This window comes from Hibiscus syriacus, unplaced genomic scaffold (assembly GCF_006381635.1).
Source record: "Hibiscus syriacus cultivar Baekdansim isolate YM2019G1 unplaced genomic scaffold, ASM638163v2 tig00117005_pilon, whole genome shotgun sequence".
NCBI lineage: Eukaryota > Viridiplantae > Streptophyta > Magnoliopsida > Malvales > Malvaceae > Hibiscus > Hibiscus syriacus.
In genome coordinates this window covers 3,232,991-3,253,550 of record NW_024063519.1, presented here as the reverse complement: position 1 = coordinate 3,253,550, position 20,560 = coordinate 3,232,991, and the positions used below count along the sequence as shown (strand labels likewise).

At 31.4% G+C, this 20,560-nt stretch overlaps 1 pseudogene; it reads right to left on the bottom strand.

The window, feature by feature from the left end:
• Positions 1–504: 504 nt before the first annotated feature.
• LOC120195089 lies at positions 505–19,279 on the bottom strand (annotated as a pseudogene).
• Positions 19,280–20,560: the final 1,281 nt, after the last annotated feature.

Here is a 20,560-nt window from a genome sequence, read left to right as displayed (position 1 = left end):
TCAATAACAGGTTGGATCATTTACAAGTTGAGTAAACTACATATCATGTTTATAACATATCAGGTTAATAACAGGTCGGGTAATATCATTTATTTACTGGGTTAATCTCGGGTTCGTATTCATATCAGGTCGGATGCAGGTCAGGTTCGGTTATCACATTATTAAGTTCAATTCGGGTTCAGGTTGTTCTCGGGTCGGGTACATATCGAGTGCAAATCATAAATTTCTAGGTCCAATTCAGGTTCAGGTCAACATTAATTCGAACTCAAATCGATTTTAGATCATCACCATCTCGGATCAGAAACAATTTTAACTCATATCGGTTTTTGTCAGTTTTACAGGTTGCGATCTTTTTACATCCCTAACCTAAATGCGAATATATGATCCTTTTTCCTCGGCAAATGAGATTTTATTGCTAATCATTCTTCCAGCAGTTATATACTACAGCAACACCAGACAATAAATAACAACAAATATTGTGTCCCTTTTTTTATTTAAAGAAAATCACAGAGCACTATAGATTTGAAACGGAACTTGTGTTTTCATGGTATCAGCCCCCATAGAGATGCTAGTCAAACCATCATAGCCAATGCAACAATCATAAGCATCAAGCAAAGGGACAGATGCATGAGCAGCATTCTGCAGGTGATGGCCATTTCTTACGTATTCATATATCAACAAAAGGATTGGTGTTGAAACAACATCCCAAGAGTTTCACCTCATTTGATCAAGGAGAACACAATAACTTGATTAATAAATTGTTGAACCTGGCTTTGATCTCCAATGATGGATTTTTTTTTTACGTAAACACTGCGACCGTCTGACAATACTTCCTTTGTAAACAGTAACCCTTACCTCCTCGTCCAAGGATTTTTAATTTGGAAGGAGTTTTTCCAATCCAGAGTAAGGAGTTGAGTTGTTTAACCATGTTCTTTGAGATAAGGGTTGCCCTGAAAACCATCAACTTGGCTTGGGCGAAATGAAGAAATAAGCTCCTCCCACTGAATATTACAATCAGAACTGCCACTTCCAAAAGGGTATGGGACGGTAGTTGATATTCCCACATCCGCATCTACTTTCAGCGACGGATCTTTTGAGATTAGGTACGCATTACTTGTTGGAAAAATTGAATGAATTGATGTCATTTGTAACTAATTAATTATAAGTCATGTCACTTGCTAAATGAACTTAATTTTTGGTTTAAAGTTCAATCCATTCAATCATACATATTCAACAATTCTCTTCATGAAAAGATTAAATACTTTCATGAAAAAGTTAAACCCTTTCATCAAAAAGAGAAGTCTTTTAATCGAAAGGTTAATTTCATTCATCAAAAGGTTAATTTCTTTCATCAAAAGATTTTAACCTCTCAATCCATTTCCTCTCCCTATATACAGGCTAATTTAGGCACAATTAGACACAAGTTACAAGAAACAACACAACATAAGTTATAAAACACAATTCACAGTGTTGAATTAGAAAACACTTAAAAAATTCCTTCCAAGTTTGTTCTTTCTGGTGATAGAGAAAGGCAAGATTGTGTTCGACTGATCACTACGATTATGCTTACTGTTGTGATCATTTGTTGTTGTATCCTGGGAGACCGACATCCAACGTTACTCAAAGCACCTAGGAGATGACGAATTTATCTTAAAGAAACTGTTCATACATGCCTCAACAAAAAAATTTCTTCGATTTATCTTACTCTACTCATCCGATAGTGTCTAAATATGAGTAAAACAATTTCTTGCCTCTACTTTAATTTTTTTTATTTTGTTTTGTTCGAATATGTAATAAATATTTGTTTATTATTATTGTTATTATCTCGGATTAACCATTTTGTCTAACAACCTTAAGACAGATATATATATATATATTTAATCCGAGGTATATATACGAAGGAAAAATTATGTGACCCCAAGCCGTGTATAATGTTGATGGTGGCGCATATACTATTGAATTCTGACCTACAGACGAAGTACAACTTCAAAAATCCTATTTACAGATCTAATGCCTAATTGATAGTTGAATGCATAATTACAATGCAAATTCCAACACAAGGAGAAATTTCGTATTTGCAGATTAAGGTATGTTGGACACAAAACTTATGTCCCACTAACTTTTATGCATGTTGATTTTTACATAATCCTTGGCATAAGATTATGTTGTTTCAAGCGTGGTATGCTGTTGGCTAGTAAAGCTCTCTTTTCACATGTCTATCAACTTGCCATGGAAGGGTAAAAGTGGTGTTCAACGAGGGTACAAAACCATTCTATAGTACCCCAAAACCAATGTTATCATTGTGTGGTAACATGATTATTCCAAAAACGAAGGACATGCCTTGGTGATTCAGTTAGTGCATGGGACTTTGTTTGTAAAGTCATCTTACATATCTATTGGATTTTTAAATAATATTAAAATTCATTGATTTGTTTACCTTTTGGCATTATGTGTCTTTACAAGAATAATGAAAAAGAAAAATTGACGAGATATTTCTAATGTCTAATAATTGTGATTGATCAAATTACATTGGTTGGTTGGAAAGGACATTCCACATATGAATGGCTCCTAGAAGATCAACAAATAGTTATCTTCGTGCTCAATCCTTAAGGAAGTTGAAGGCATTATGAAAGCATAGGGTAAGGCCCTTTTAACTTTGTGTTATGACTTTAGAACCTTTTGCAGGTTCAAAGAAAAGAATCTCTATTTTTATCTCATCCACAAGCCTTGATATATCGTGATAAGCTCATTTTTTTGTGACGAATGGTGAATTTCGATCAAAAAATCAAAAAGGTATGTGTATTTATACATTGAGATTATACTATTGTTTCAGGTTTTATTAAATTCTCACAGTTCAATATAAGTTAGTTTTGTTTCGATATTTAATTTATTAAATTCTCGTCGTTCAACATAAATCGATTTTGTTTTGGGTTTTAATTCCATTGTCCTACAGAAGTTAGTTTTGTTTCAGATTTTAGTTTTAAATCCTTACATTTAACGGATTCAACAAAATAGTGTTGATTGTACATTTCTGTTTCGGGTTTTGGTTTTACTAAATTCTCGTTGTTTAACAGAAATTACTCAATTGTTGGATTTTAGTTTTGACTAAAATTCGTTGCGATAAATAAGGTACCGAACGAAATTATGATATGTCTGTGAACAAAAATTGGGCCTACAATTATGTTTAAGGATTTTAATTCTGTTGTTCAACAAAATTTATTTGATTTACTGTTGATAACATAAATCGTTTGGAGGTAACAATATTGTTACAAATTGTGTTTTAGAATTTTAATTTATAATTAAATTTTGTTGTTTATCATAAACAAATGGTAAAATAAATTGAATTAACTTTCAATTTATTGTTGGAATATTTACAAATTTTGGTTACGTGTTTTAAACGAAACAATGGTAACCTCACTCATTCACCTAATTTGTGATTTGAAATATTGATTCATATTCAGACTTTGAATAAAATTCAACGATGTTAGTGGTTGTGAGCCACAAAGAGAAGCATGTGAAATTCATGTATAGAATTTCAAGACATAGCGACATAAGATGTTATATTTAATCATGAAGAATATGGACAAATATAGGATGATCATCCTATTCATAAAGAAGAAGAGATATACATTCTTGTCATTAAAGCTTGAAAGCATTCTAAGTTTCTATGTCAGAATTACATGTTGAATGGATTGTCAGATACACCATATGAAGTGTATATTATCCATAAGATTGCTAACGAATTATGAATGACATTTGGTCATATTATGAGTTGTCACAGAACATGAGGAGGAAGCTATTTAATTAGCAAATTACCTTTAAATAAGGTAACTTACAAGAAAATAGGCGAGACATCATATGAGTTATGGAAATGTAGAAAACTTTCCTACAACTACATCAAAGTGTGGGGTGCCTTGTATAAGTATAATGGTAAGTTGAGACACGTACGTTGTTGACATAATATTATTAAACAATTGATCTCAACTAAGATCAAAATATAACATTGTGGATCCGCTAAACAATGATTTGGATCGAGATCAAGTTGACAAACATCAAAAGGAATGTGACTAAAGCCCATTAATATTTAAGGCGCTATGTGAAAGAAAACCCAACTTAGTTGACAGGAGATCCCAAGATCTAAGTTCAATAGGACAACCTACTTGCATAGACCTTGTGAGGTCACTGTGGGAGGTTTTTATCCCTAAGTCCATTCATGTGATGAAAACAGAGACTAAATTGTGAAAAAGATTAAGCAATGCTTTTAATGATCGATATGTGTTTCGGTGAGCCGAACAACATAAGTCACCTATGTGAGAGAGAAGTGGAGCCGCTTCAAAGAGACTATTGAGACATAGTTCTCTAAACTCTTGCAAAACCAAGAGATGTTCACGGCTATACGGACATAACCATGAGAACAAAATTCTTCTCAATGAGATATTTGTGTGAGGCATGTCATCGCTTACACCAACAATAGGACAGTTCAAGGACATCGTGTCTACTGGACAGCCAGTAAGGTAAACATATTTTCACAAGGGAATGTTCAAAGGGAGACACCTACCTATCCTATGCAAATATCGAATGTAGAATTATCACCACATCGAGTTAGTGTTTGAACCATCGAGTTCGTTCATGTGGGGGACTGTTGGGAAAAATGAATTGATGTTATTTGTAACTAATTAATTATAATTCATATCACTTGGTGAATGAACTTAATTTTTGGTTTAAAGTTGCATCCATTCAATCATACATATTCAACAATTCTCTTCATGAAAAGATTAAATTCTTTCATGAAAAGGTTAAGTCCTTTCATTAAAAGGAGAAGTCTTTTAATCAAAAGGTTAATTCCTTTTATCAAAAGATCTTAACCTCTGAATCCATTTCCTCTCCCTATATATAGGCTAGTTTAGGCACAATTAGACACAAGTTACAAGAAACAACACAACATAAGTTACAAGACACAATTCACAATGTTGAATTAGAAAACACTTAAAAAATTCCTTCCAAATTCGTTCTTTCCGATGATAGAGAAAGGTAAGATTGTGTTCGACTGATCACTACGATTGTGCTTACTGTTGTGATCATTTTTTGTTATATCCTGGGAGACCGACGTCCAACGTTACTCAATGCACCTAGGAGAGGATGAATCTGTCTTAAGGAAATTGTTCATACAGGCCTCAACAAAAACCCTTCTTCGATTTATCTTACTCTTCTCATCCGATTTAGTGTCAAAATATGAGTAAAACAATTTCTTGCCTCTACTTTAAATTTTATTTATTTTGTTTCATTTGATTATGCAATAAATATTTTTTTATTATTATTATCATTATCTCGGATTAACCATTTTGTCTAACGTTACTTTCTGTTCCATCATCGTGCCCACCGCCAGTGGCTGCTTTGGCACCTGCTTTTTCTTGAGCTGCCACTCAAGTTTCTGTAAGCATTAACGTAACTGCAACTGAGCAAGCTCCTTCAACACAGCGATTCTCTTGTTCTCTCTACGGGCTGTGTATAGGGTAACCCATTGGTGACTAGTTTATGGGCATCGCACGTATGAAAATTCAAAGCCTATGTAATTGACTAGGGCCATTCATATTAATAGCTTAGTTGTTATCGTAACCCATACGAAGGTGTAAAGATAATGTGGAGTGTCTCGGTACTGTTTAAGAAAACAACAAAACAAATAGGGAATCTCCATACACTACAACAAATTTGTTTATTTGTGGCATCTAAAATATTATCGCTAAAACATACCTTTACGTCACGTTAGGTGTATCACTAAATGTTAAATGTGACAATTTATATATTTTTGTCACATATTGTTAAAGATATAGTGACATTAATGCACTTCGTCGCCTAATAATTTATATTTAATGGCATTTAATTATGTCATTAAATGATACAAAATTTTGTCTCTAATTATTCATATCGTCACAAATAATGTAATAATTTTATTACATTAGCGACGAAGAAATATAGTCACCAGTTATTTATTAAAACTAAAAAACTTAAAATTACAATAAAAGGCTAAACTTTTTAAAATTTATCATAAAGGATAAAACTATTTTTTAATTACAATAAAGTACAAACTTTTTATAAATTACAAAAAAGTACATATTTTTATAAATTAAAATTAAGTATAAAACGTTTATAAATTAAAATAAAATACAAAACTATTTATAAATTATGATAAAAGATACAAATTATTATGAAATACAATTAAAGGACAAAATGCAAACAAACAAAAAGGAACAAAACCCTTGATATTCAGGTTAATTAATTCCCTAGTTGTTGTTGTCGGCGCTTGACACAACCCTAGCCAATCTAGGTCTATAGGTACAACCTCTGCCACCACATTGTTCTCTCATAAAATCCGGCCATGACACAATCATGGTTTCCCGATGATAGCATCGGGACAAAAACCTTAAACAGTCCACACATCTCCACCTCTGAAAAAAATCATGCGAAGGAAAAAGATAAAAAATTAGAGAAGAAATCAAATAGGAAAAGAAAGGAAAATCCGACCTCTGCTCCACGACGGCTGAGACCACATTTGACAAATCTGAGTGGTGTGTAATCTCGTAGTAGTAAAGGGACAACCATACTTGAAGACCATTATGATCCGACAGTGGTTGGTTGAAAATAACAAAGGTAAAAGCCAGTGTAGTTGAAAATAACAAAGGTAAAAGCCAGTGTAGTTGAAAATAACAAAGGTAAAAGGCAATGTAACACCCCATTAGCGCAATATTACAAACAGTATGTATATATGCAAAAGTGTTGGTTTCCCTCGTGTTAAAAATCAAACAAATAAATTAATTACGTAAATCCCAAACAGAAAAGTATATTCATTCTATGAATCAAATTATTTTAATATTCAATCAAAAGGTGTATACTATATTGTTGGTAAAATAGACTGCTGCAAAACGAGGCATTAGTATTGACTGGAAAAATATATATTGAAATATATAAATAAAGAATCGATTAACCGTGTCGTGGTATTAACCACTGCCTTAGAAGCAAATTCGTCTCGATGTGTGTAATCTCTACAATGGACGAACAACCCCCTGAGGTTAACACGGCTCTCCAAGAATTCGTACACCCGAAAACTGGAGTGAACTTGGTGGTATTGCTCTTCTCTCAACTCAAACAACACTAAAAAGAGATGAGTGTTTCAAAGCAAATGTTTTGCTTGGGATATCTAAAATGAATGAAATTGGTCACTATTTATAGGCTAAATAGTGAGGGTAAAATAGTCATTTCCAATGCTAGTGGAAAAACCTAACTTGGCATTTTTTCAATGCTAGTGGAAATACCTAACTTGAGCATTTTCCAATATTCAATGAGCATTATCAACATTCCCCCACTAATGCGAAAGAATGTTTTCGTAAAGATGAGAGCAATAAAGTTAAAACATGAGAAGAGCAATAGCGAGATTAGTTGCTTAAGCACTAGTGAACGTATCTGGAACTTGGTGTAATCGCTGCCTTAGAAGCAAATTCACCTCGATGTGTGTAATCGCTACAATGGACGAACAACCCCCTGAGGTTAACACGGCTCTCCAAGAATTCGTACACCCGAAAACTGGAGTGAACTTGGTGGTATTGCTCTTCTCTCAACTCAAACAACACTCAAAAGAGATGAGTGTTTCAAAGCAAATGTTTTGCTTGGGATATCTAAAATGAATGAAATTGCTCACTATTTATAGGCTAAATAGTGAGGGTAAAATAGTCATTTCCAATGCTAGTGGAAAAACCTAACTTGAGCATTTTTCCAATGCTAGTGGAAATACCTAACTTGAGCATTTTCCAATATTCAATGAGCATTATCAACATTCCCCCACTAATGCGAAAGAATTTTTTCGTAAAGATGAGAGCAATAAAGTTAAAACATGAGAAGAGCAATAGCGAGATTAGTTGCTTAAGCACTAGTGAACGTATCTGGAACTAGTACATAGTGATGATGAGCAATCATTCTCTTAGATAAGTGAAACTAGTCTTGAACTTTCTAAGATTTGGGTAAACTCATAGCACACAACTAACCCCTTCATCCACTAAAGTCCTCGATGTGTCTACAAAGAGTATATACAAAAGTGTATATATGTTTAGCCATCTTTCCTCAAGATTTTAATAAGTGTACTAGAAAAATGGCCCAACGTTTTTCATAGAAGGTGGCTAATCATTCTCACTTACGTAGGTTATTTCATAAAGTTTATCTCAACATAAACCACTCAAACTGAGCTGAACTATGAAATATTTAAGAGCTTTTATAATAGCTCAATCTCATAAAGGGTATGGTGACTTTCTTCAAGTTCATTAAAAATGAACCACCCAAACTCTAGGATAAGAAGTCATTAAGAATAAATATTCAACCTCATAATTCGGTGAATTCAATGTGTCCTTCTCACTAGGAACTCCCATTCAATATGTCATTTTCACTAGGAACTCCAAAACTCTTGGGTTTGAATTCATTAAGAGTTTAATAAAACTCATCATCTCAAGCGGTAAGTTCATCTAGTCCTTCGCGATTAGAACTACCCACTCAACTCTGGGTTATGAACTTATTAAAAATAGATATTCAGCAAAAATCGGTAAATTCATCAAGTCTTTCTCACTAAGACCACCCAAATCTTTGGCTATGAATTTATTAAGAGCAATTAAGCTCATCCTAGGCAAGGACATTATTCATCATAGGGATAGGCAGTAGGAATGTGCACTATGCGTCTTTCCATGGTTTCATTTGACCACATGAAACTTAGATAACTAAGTTGGGTATCCACCATGAATTCCTCAACCAATGGGCTTTAGACCCATCCCCTCGACGAATCTAGGACCAACTTCCTACTTAACCCTTTGGTAAGTGGATATGCTAGGTTCCTTTCTGTCTTCACATACTCTAAAGAGAGCACTTCATTCTTTATTAAGTGTCTAACTGATTCATGTCTTATGCGAATGTGTCTTTTCTTACCATTGTAAGCTTGGTTTTTAGCCGCACATATCGCAGCTTGTGAATCACACAATAAAGAAATCGGAGGAGTCGATCTTCCCCACAACGGAATATCTACTAACAAGCTTCTGAGCCACTCGACTTCTTGCCTAGCTAGGTCAATAGATATAAACTCTGACTCCATAGTAGAACGAGCAATACAAGTCTTCTTTGATGATTTCTACGAGATTGCTGCTCTATATAAAATAAAAACATACCCACTCGTAGAGCTTACCTCATCATTATCAGAAACCCAGTTGGCATCACAATATCCTTCTAGTACCGCATGATAGCCTAACAAACTCAAGTTTCCAATCCAAAGTACCCTTAAGATACTTCAGTAAGTGTCTAAGAGCAATCCAGTATTCACCACTCGGATTATGAGTATATCTACTTAGTCAACTCACAACATAAGCAATATCGGGCCAAGTATAGTTCATTAATAACATAAGCTTCCGATTAATTTAGCATATTTTGTTTGAGAAACGCTACTTTCTTTATTCTTAAAGAGATATATGCTAGGGTCATAAGGGTTCGAATAGGGACGACATCAAAACTGTCAAATTTCTTTAACACTTTATCAAGATAGTGTGTTTGACTTTAAGAAGAAAAAACCCTTTTCAGTTTTGGTAATTTTGACTCCTAAGATTACATCGACTTCTCCCAAATCTGTCATCTCAAATTTAGTGGACAAGAAACTGTTTGTTTTTTTGTTAATGGACTCAATGTTAGAACTGAAAATCAACATGTCATCAACATACAAAACTTATGATGATGTAATCAGTACCAAACATCCTCGAATACACACAAGCATCCGAACCATTCACAATAAAACCAAAACTAAGTATAGTTTTATGAAATTTCTTATACCATTGTTCCCATATAGATCTCCTCATCTAGATCTCCATTCAAAAATGCAGTCTTAACATCCATTTGATGTACTTGCAACTTATGAATAGAGGCTAGTGCAAATAATGCATGGATCGTTGAGATGTTCATAATGGGGAAGTAAGAATCAAAGTAGTCTAAAACAAACTTGTGAGTGAACCCTTTGACAACTAGTCTTGCCTTGTACCACTGGATCAAACCATCTGGTTTCATTTTCTTTCGGAAGATTCATTTGCTACATATTAGTTTAAATCCTCTAGGCAAGTCAACTAATTCTCAAGTATGATTAGACATTATCGATTCTAGTTCATCATTAAAAGCGCTTTTCTAGAAACTAACATCGATAGATCTTATAGCTTTTTTAGGATCCTCATCTAATATTTAAGCTATATGATCAGAAAGAGAGTCTAAATCATTTATCTCATAAATAAAGGAAGTGATAAAATTTGGTCCTAATAGCCTTTTACTTCTTCTAGGCTCAAAATCAATTTCTTGAGAAGACCTAACAGGAATACTAGAAGAAGTAGATAAAATATTTTTTATTTGAGTTTTTACATTTAATCTACATTTTAAGACACCCTCACATTTCTAACATTTTGGGATATCCATAAGTGTCTTGTAAAACATGTAAATAAATACTCAATCATACTAGAGTAAAGTTTGTTATGAGTTTTAGCCATAAAACTATATTTTAATAAACTCAAGTTTTGTTTACACATAATTATATTCTCAAAGTTTTGGGAAGTTACCATTAAGATTAAAATGCATAAACCATTATGAAATAGATAATCTCTTTTCTTTCCTCTACGTAGGAAAAGCACTTAGAGATTTAATAGCTACAACACACTCTTAGTAGCAATATAGTCTATTATATTCTCATTCATGATATTTAATATATTAGCCTTAAAGAGATCATTATATATTTTATTTACTATGACTAAATTTGGTATTCCACTCAACCAAATTAATCTCTACTCTTTTAACTTCTGCACTAAGTTTTAAGATTTTTTTATCTTGTCATAGTATTTTATAAATTGGAATAGTAAGCATAGTAATGAACAATGCACCAAGTAGGTTTCTATGAAAAAGAGGTGGTGCACTAGGTACGCTTAAGTACCAAGTCTTCACAGAACCAATCCTAGACATGCACTTTCATACTCATCACACTACTTTCCAATAAATCATTTATAGATTTTCTCTTTCTTTAAATAAGATCTCTTTAAAGAATTATGCTTGACACTTTTACTCACAATAATATCTTATTAAGCATATATATATTTTTGGGCTCACACTACTCCCTTAGTCTTAGTAGTACTACATTTGTCTTTACTAGTGGTTTTATCTCATTTCATAGTATCCACTGAGTTTTAAAGACTATCTTAAAGGCTCATGCAATCTAATTCATGTATTTAAAAAGCATGAATTAATAGGCAACAAGTCTAAATAATCTGACCTCGTAGGTAGAATCACAATTCTAAATAGACTTGTTCACCATGCATACAACTTCATTCTTTGCATCATCATTTTTAATCAGCATGATCCCAAAATTCATCATGACAATCACTTCATCTGAACCAACATCTATTTTGTATCTTCTGAAGACAAATGAAGAATATACATGGTTAGTCACGAAATTAATTTACTAACAATAATTTAAAAAAAATATTGATAGTGACAAGATCCTTATCTTCGGGATTTTGGTTCCTTATCTTTCAGAGATTGTGGAAATCAAACTCAAATTTAACAACTATTCAGTTTGGAGAATCTCCTTGTTCAACATCATCACCTTCATGATTCTCCAAAATTACAACTGTTCTGTTGTCTTTATAAATTTCTCAAAAGAAATTATTAGTATGATAAAATAGTTGATATTTATTTTCAACTTAATATTCAGAAACTGAATAATCTTACCTCACATGAAAATAAATAGTTACACATCTCCACATGAACTAAAGGTTGTTATTCTCCAATAGAATCAATTTCCATTATAATGGAGTCATTAAATCATAATCTTTATTGCACAAATATTAGTAATATATATTCATTAAAATGAGAAAATGGCTAATTCACCAATATAGCTATCTATACACGTTAAAAGCAATAAATGCTTTTATTTTTTTATTCAAACATTAATTCATTTAAAATTCAAATGAATCATAAATTAAAAAAATACTATTAATGCATGCACAGTCGATGTACACTTAACACCAAAGTTCCAATTAATCATGATAACATATTATCATATATTCTGCATGGTTTTAGAACCACCCAATGTGGTCAAACGTGTCTTTTTAGACCACTCTAAAATTAGTGGTTCTATCACATAGTTGGTGGTTTCATTTGTAATTTAATATACCACCCAAAGACTTTATCACATAGCTTAATCACAAATGCCTTTTTATTTATCTTTAAAACCAATGTTGAAACCAATGTTAATTAGTTTTAATTTCTAACGTTTACATGGTTTTAGACCTCATGCATAAAGGCATTTAACAAAACATTAAAAATAGTTGTTAAAAAGATGTGTTTATCGTGCAAAATTTGATTTAAGCTAAAATATTTTGTTTTTAAACATTTCTAACATATGTTCATCTTATAAGCAAGAACCGTTTTAGTTTCTTACCATAATTTTCCATTGATCATAGAATCCATCTTTCTTCACAACACGAACAATAATAATTATTGTCGTATTTAGCAGCAGTAAGAATTTGCTTCTAAATTATTGGCAAAATAGACTGCTGCAAAACGAGGCATTAACATTGACTGGAAAAATATATATTGAAATATATAAATAAAGAACCGATTAACCGTGTCGTGGTATTAACCACTGCCTTAGAAGCAAATTCGCCCCAATGTGTGTAATCGCTACAATGGACGAACAACCCCCTGAGGTTAACACGGCTCTCCAAGAATTCGTACACCCGAAAACTGAAGTGAACTTGGTGGTATTGCTCTTCTCTCAACTCAAACAACACTCAAAAGAGAAGAGTGTTTCAAAGCAAATGTTTTGCTTGGGATATCTAAAATGAATGAAATTGCTCACTATTTATAGGCTAAATAGTGAGGGTAAAATAGTTATTTCCAATGCTAGTGGAAAAACCTAAATTGAGCATTTTTCCAATGCTAGTGGAAATACCTAACTTGAGCATTTTCCAATATTCAATGAGCATTATCAACATATATATGTAATATTTAATTAATATTGGAGATATTTAGTTTCTATTACGAAACCATCCTAAAGGATAAAGAATCACTAATAGAAACCAATTTTACTTTACAACATGTATAATAAAATAAGGGGAAAAGAATACATTACCTTTCAAAACGTGATTGTCAACAACAAAATTTTTAAAAATACTGCAAAAAATGAAACCAGATTTGCTTAATTTAGACGTAACAGGGGAACAAGATAACGTGAAGCAATCATGCACAATCTAAAATGGAAGAGCTGCTCTAGACCAAGACAACAATACAACTAAATAAAAGTTTTTTTATCCTCGAGTGATGCTATGGAGCACAAGAGGAACTTATGGTTTTGCAAAACTCTAGACAAGAGTCATTCACATGGATTTAAAAAATTAATCGAACAAGTCGGTTCAACCGATTGGTCCAACAATTAAACTATATATGTCAAACTGCAAAATAAGAAAAATAGTAAAAATAATACAACTATATAACTCATGTTTATATATATATACAATCCATATTTCGGTCACAAGTCTCAGCCAGGATGAGAAATTATTCAGGAGATTGTGAAAGATAAGCTAGACACATTCCTGCTGTCATCATTGGACAAAGTTTTCACAATTTTAGGGTCTGATGAAAAGAACACTCTCCCAAGGGGACTGTAAGCAACAATCTCAATGCCAAGTTCTCTGGAAAATCATAAAAGAAATCACTCTCTTGCTTAAACCTTTTTCAAGTGTTATGAATAAATAAACCTGCAGGTTGGAACAATGCCAGCCTCGACATCTCTGGACCACAAAGACCACTCTAACTGCACACCACTATCAACTAGTTTCTTAAGGTGTCCAATTTGGGTTAAAATCCATTAATATAAATATCCATTTCAGTGTGACATTAAGACAAACATTTTGTCAACTACATGACCATTAAGCAAAAGGATGAAAATTAAAAAATAAAAATAAACCGTGATTTCAATGGGAACCTTGGCATCAATCCGATGCTGATAATAAAGATCAATACAATCAACATCTAGACGTTTCAAGATACCTTCAAAAGAAGCTCTAACATAAGCCGGACGAGCACATCGATATAACATATACAAAATTTGGCAGCCAATTCGTATGAGGGCCATAAGAATCAGAGCGTCGGGATTTCTCAATGCAGAAAAGTGTGAAACGATAGAGTGAGAATTAAGAAGATTTAGGTATGATATTAAAGGCACAACTATGTCTATCAACGATGTAGATGGAAGAGCGGGCAACTCAAAGAGATACGAAAGGAATGCGAATGAGATGATCGATAAAAAACCAGCCGACGATTCTGTGCTCAAAGAGGTTAAAAAGGACCAGAGGAAAGTAAAGTACAGACCAAGGAGATTTGGGTTTAGAAATACCCAAGGAATCAACGGGAGAATGAAAATATAAGGTATAAGAAATAAAGAAAAAGGTGAAAATATGGAACTGATCTATAGCTTTCTAACTTTAGCAATTTGGACTCTAAATTTTCATAAATTATTGGTTTAATTCAAACTTCAAATTTATTTTTAATTAAACTCCATAATTGGATTTTTATTTTGACTAATTGATGTTGGGCTCTCATATTTTCATCATTTTTTGGTTAATTACAGATTTAGCTCCCTTTAGTTTGTAGAAATTCTAATATAATCCTTATTTTGCATGTTTAATTACTATTTTGACAATTATTCTTATATTTTTGTTAATTTAGACCTAATTATTTTATTTTAAGTTTTATTATTATTATTATTATTGAGATCAAACCTTAACCACACTCTTTTATTAGCAAAATATCTACATTATACACCCAATCATAGGGAACTCGCACTATAATTACATTATCTCATAAGAAATTTTATATTTTTATATTTGAGATTTTATATATATTTTCCATTTTAATAATAATTATTTAATATTATAGAATAAGTGTTTAATATTTTTATCATTTTAAGATAAATATGTTATACTTTTGAAATATTAAAAATTTAATCATCTTTTACAATTTTAATAATAATTAATATTTTATTATTTTTAAATAATTTTCAAAATTTTTCATAAAACTAAAATATTTTAACATTTTTCAAAAATTTAATTATAATATTTTATAATTTTGAAAATTTTCTAATATATTTAATGACTTTATTCTTATTTAATATTGTTTTGTTTTTAATTAAATTTTAAATTTTTTGAAAAATATAAATAGTTTAATATTTTTATAATTTTGAAATATTTTTAAAATAATAAAAATTTTAAAGATTTTTATTTTTTTTAAAAAATAAATGATAAAAATTCTAGAAATATCATGTGGCTTCACTAGAGTTCGTCATGAGACGTGCTCTAGTGTGTTACCACATAGCAGATAAATTGAAAATATTTAAATGTAATGAATAAAATTGATCAAGGATTAATTGATATAATTTTATAATTTGAAAACTTAATTAATTTAATTTTCTCAATACAATAACTTAATTGGGTGCAAAATAAAATTTATGGACTGACTTGTTATTTTCAAACATTTAAAAGTTTTTTGATACCTTAAACTAATATTTACCCAAAAAGGTCTTACATATAATATTTATGGAACCAAACTTTGAGAAAACTAATAGGAGCAGCTGAAATTATGAGCATAAAATCAAATACATTTAAACATTTTCACTAATTAGATTTTGAATTAGTGTTACATCCAACATGTCTCCTTAAAATTTTCCCTCCAATTTTTTAGTTAATTCTTGGTGTGAGAGATTAAACTACACAATCATTTAATGTCTTTTAAAATAATCACATAAAAAAACAAATATAAAAAGGAGTGACAAATCATTAATTTTGTCATATTAAATCTATTTTTGTTGCACAAATAAAATGTCACCTTTTAAATATTATTTAAATATGACAAATCAAATCGTCACGAATAAAACTTATTGGTGGCTAATTTATAACGTCACTAATGTAAATCAAATCATTATAATAATAAATCGTCACTAATACTTTTATTTTATCAGGGACGAATTTATAACGTCACTATTTTGTCTAAATGTTATTGAAAGATTTCCCACCAAATTTTTTGGAAGCAAATTTTGGCGCCAAACATAATGCGACGAAAATCAATGACCATTTTTAAAATTGTCATAAAAGATATGTCATCAATCACTAAATGTGACAAAAACAAAAAATGTCATGTTATAGTATATTTTGTGACTTTATATGCAACGTCATATAGAAATTTTGTCATAAATTGATAAATTTATTGTAGTGATGGAAAGATATGCAACGTACCGTGAAGATCTCACCGATGTTGATTACTAGGGCATCCTGACGAGGTCGAACGATCTGCCATTTGTTGTTGGCAAAGATTTCCAAGCCCCCGACTTCGTTTGGTGAAGAATGGTTAAAGATGTGGTGTCACAATGCGGACCAGTGCCGAAGGTGAGACCAGGCTCCGGGCATGGAGGAAATAGTTGAATCGCATGATCGACCCACCGTCATCGAAGTACTTTTTGTAGTGCAACCGATCAACTCCCAAGCTGATTGCTAGTATTTCCATCACAGTTAGAGCTAACCTCTTGATTCCTTCACAATACCTTTGATACGTTATGCTAAAAAAAATGGAGAGAACCGCTGTTGAGTAAGATTTTGTTGTTTTTATATGTCAATGAGCAGAAATTAGGGTTAGGGTAATAAAATAGTAATCACTAACCCCGTTCCTTAAAAATCACCACCTAGACTGGATTTGAACAAATCCACGACACTTTATTCCTCTCTGAAGGGGAAAGTTAACGTTTCCTTCCAGGGTAAATTCGAGGAGAAACGATCCGAATGTGCACCGGAATAACTCAAGGTCTTTAATCCTGCTGTCTTTCAAGCCTTTAGTTTCCGGCTAACAGGCAACCGGAAGAAACGATTGAGGTGATCATATGCAGCGTTAATGAGACGGTAATCAACCCCGTGATTGATCACTTGAAAGCAACCGTGGGTTTAAGCAGCCCTAATGAGCTCGGCAGCCTGTTGAATTGCCAACTCATCACCTCTGAAGCATCCTTCAAGATCTACAAGCGGTTCCAAGAGTTCTTGATGAGCATTAACTAAATCAACTTTGGGCCAAATAAATTCTTTGGTTACGTTGGTTTGGTTTTGGAGAAAAGACGAGCCATTAGAAGAATTTTCTTGGTTCATTGGTGTTTGATCTCGAATCTGAAACTGAGAAGGAAGGAGATGATTTGATGCAGAGGCTGTTGAATCCGTTAGGGAAACAAGAAATGGAGTTGAGATTATGACTACAAGTTTGGAGAGTTGCAGTAAATATAATAAATATAAGCCGATTAGAAGCTATTGATCTAATGGTGAAATGCCTTTAAAGTTCTCTAGTGTCCAGAGTTTAATTCCTATGAAATCCTTCTTTATGAAATAAATTGAAATGTACTATAATATGGTTTACTTAAGGGTACTCACTTACCACTCTTTAAATACATTAAATGTTGTTTTTTTAAGAATAATTACGTAAATTGTTTGAATTAATTTTGGAAGGAAATGCAAGTAAGGTTGAAGATAGAAAAGTTTGATTGTAGAGCCGTTTTTAATAAAAATAAAAAATTAATTGTTTTCCCCGTAATCTTTTATGTTTATTTAATTATTCATACTTGGAGTTCGTAAATGTTCATCTATAAGTGTTGTTTTAACGATTTGAAAATGAGTTATCTCAGGAGTGTAGTGTATCTTATTATTCCATATCCAATATTTATTATTTTTTTGGTAATATAAGAACTCAATATGTCTAACCTAATTTTATTAACAATAATAACTGATTTTATTAATAAAAATGAAGGAACCAAAATTCCAACTCATTTAAAGAGAAAATTGGAGACCGTAATCACCAAAAACTCATACATAAAATTAAAATATTAAACGGAAAGATACGAAGAGAATGAACCTTCCAAACATAAAAATAATTCAATAACCTTCATAAAAATCCTTGTCTCAATCGAACAAGACACTCTATGATATGATAAAGGAGTGGTCAGTGAACCAAACAATTTAATAGACTGCTTCGCTACACAATTTAATTACATCGGCAAACGACCATTTACAAAAGAGGGATCTGACAATACGTGACAACCGACAAACCAATCAGAAAATAAATGCCATGAGGATTTTTGTAGAAGCACCAACACGGTTGTAGAAGTATGCGAAAAACTTATCGAAAATCATAAGGAATATACTACAAGAGCAAAGAAAAAACATGTCACAAAAACAGATATTCTTATTTAGAAGTGAAAAAGCTCAAGAAAAAAAAAGACAAAGACATAATATGAAAAAGAATAAAAAAATAAAAATCATTGACGGTAGACAATTAATATTTAAATTGATATCGCCGCAGACTAAACAAAAACCAAAAGAATAAAAGAAGATGACACAAGAATATTGAGAAAGAAAATTAGGTTAAAGAAAAGAACTCTTACACTTAATTAATAAAAAAAAATCTTCCGTAAAAGTCATAATTCACTACAAATAAAGCTGTAATCCTAATTTTATGAATATTAATTAATAAAACTTGAAAAGAAAAAAAATAACAATTACCAAATTAAAAAGGCGTACTTGTAAATCCACGAAAGGTTGATTATATTCCGATAAATTCTAGAGAAAGTAGGAGAGAATAAGAGAATTTTTTTTTTGGATAATTCAAAATTTTATTACCCAAATAGCAAAGTTTGCTACAACCAATCAACCAACAAAAGAACTATGAACATACAAAACAAACAAAAGATTGGTTAGGCTATATTCCAGGCACTACAAAGAGTAAGGTTAATACTATCTAATATATTTATGGATTTGCCCCTTAGTCGGATGCCTACAACATTCTTGATTTCTTTGAGCAAAGCTTCAACACTTCTCTGATGTCCTAGGAAAATTATGTTGTTGCGTTCTTGCCACAAAAAATAAATGAAAGCAGACCATGCAAGCTTCAAAATGACAATGATTAGAGATTTTCCTTTCCAAGTAGAACAAGCCGAAACTATTAAGTCATCCCAAGACGTGAAAGATGAGTTCATACCAGTAAGCTGCAGGACAGAACTCCAGAGTTCAGCTGTTATGAGGCAGTGGAAGAAAAGATGGTTCCGAGACTCTTGGAAGAGGTTGTAGTTGATACAAATGCCTTCAGAACAGATTCCCATTCGTTGGAGGCGATCTCTGGTAGGAAGATGATCGAGAAGAACCATCCAAGTTAACATACTATGTTTGGGAATATGCAGTGGAAACCAGATTAAATGATGCCAAGGAACCTTTGGTTCATGCGTTCGGGTTATTTCCCAGATTTGAGGTAAAAAGTGGTGAATTTTGAAATAAAATAAATATATTAAAGAATTTAATAATTTCACTAAATGAAATGAGAATAATATAATTTTATAAAAATAATTTTACAAAATATTTTCTAAAGTTTTTTATAGGGCCAATTTGCCATTTACATAACTAATTACTCCGGCTATCCCACTATAATTATCTCTTATTGATTTTTATCAATCTTTTTCAATTTTAATTCATATATATTTTAAAAATCTTCAATCAAATAGGTTTGAAATATACATTTAATAAAATTTAAACTTTTAAAATATTTAAATAATCATGGTCAAAGTTTAAAATTTTTTACTTATAAAAAGTCAATAAAGAATATTTTAATGAGACGATATAGTCTATTTTTAAAAAATTACGGATCGATTTACCCACAATCGTATACATGGCTGTGCTGGTGACAACAAAAATAAACTCTAAAACATTAACTAACCTAGTCTAAAAAGACTAATACATCTACATAGTTTAGTATTAATGCATTTTCAAAACTTTATTTCTATAGATATTCTCATTTTAAATTGTTCAAATGAATATTTAAAAAAAACAAGGAAGTTTTTAAAAGAAGTCTATCGCATCTTGATCATAATAAAATCTAACTTAAAATCACAATAGAAATAAGAATAAACGATAATTAAATCCACTACTTGTAATATGGGTACTCGTAAAATTCATATATCTATATTTCTAAATTATAAATATCTGATTCATTTTTTTAATTATTTATTTTTAAAATAATTACATGAAAATCTAAAATTTAAAAGTCTATAACATATAATTTACACTATAATTTTTGAAGTTAAAATAAATAATTTGATAAATAATTTAAAATATTAGGGTGAAATAGTTTAAGAAATAAAAATATAATATAAATAAAAATAAAAATAAAAATTGATTACCAAATAGTCAGATAACCAGTTAAATGATTTAGATCTGACCCGAAAACCCGAAAATTAACAGGTAAAATATCCTACATGTAAATTTGGTTTAAACCAAATTGATGAATTAACGAGTCAAATAATTTGAAATATGTTTTGAACACCCCTAAATTCATTTCCAATCAAATCGTCAAAAACTATCTAGCACCTTCTTATTGGAGAAATAAAATAAACAACGGGGGTCACATAATGAAATAATGGAAAGTGAAGCGTTGG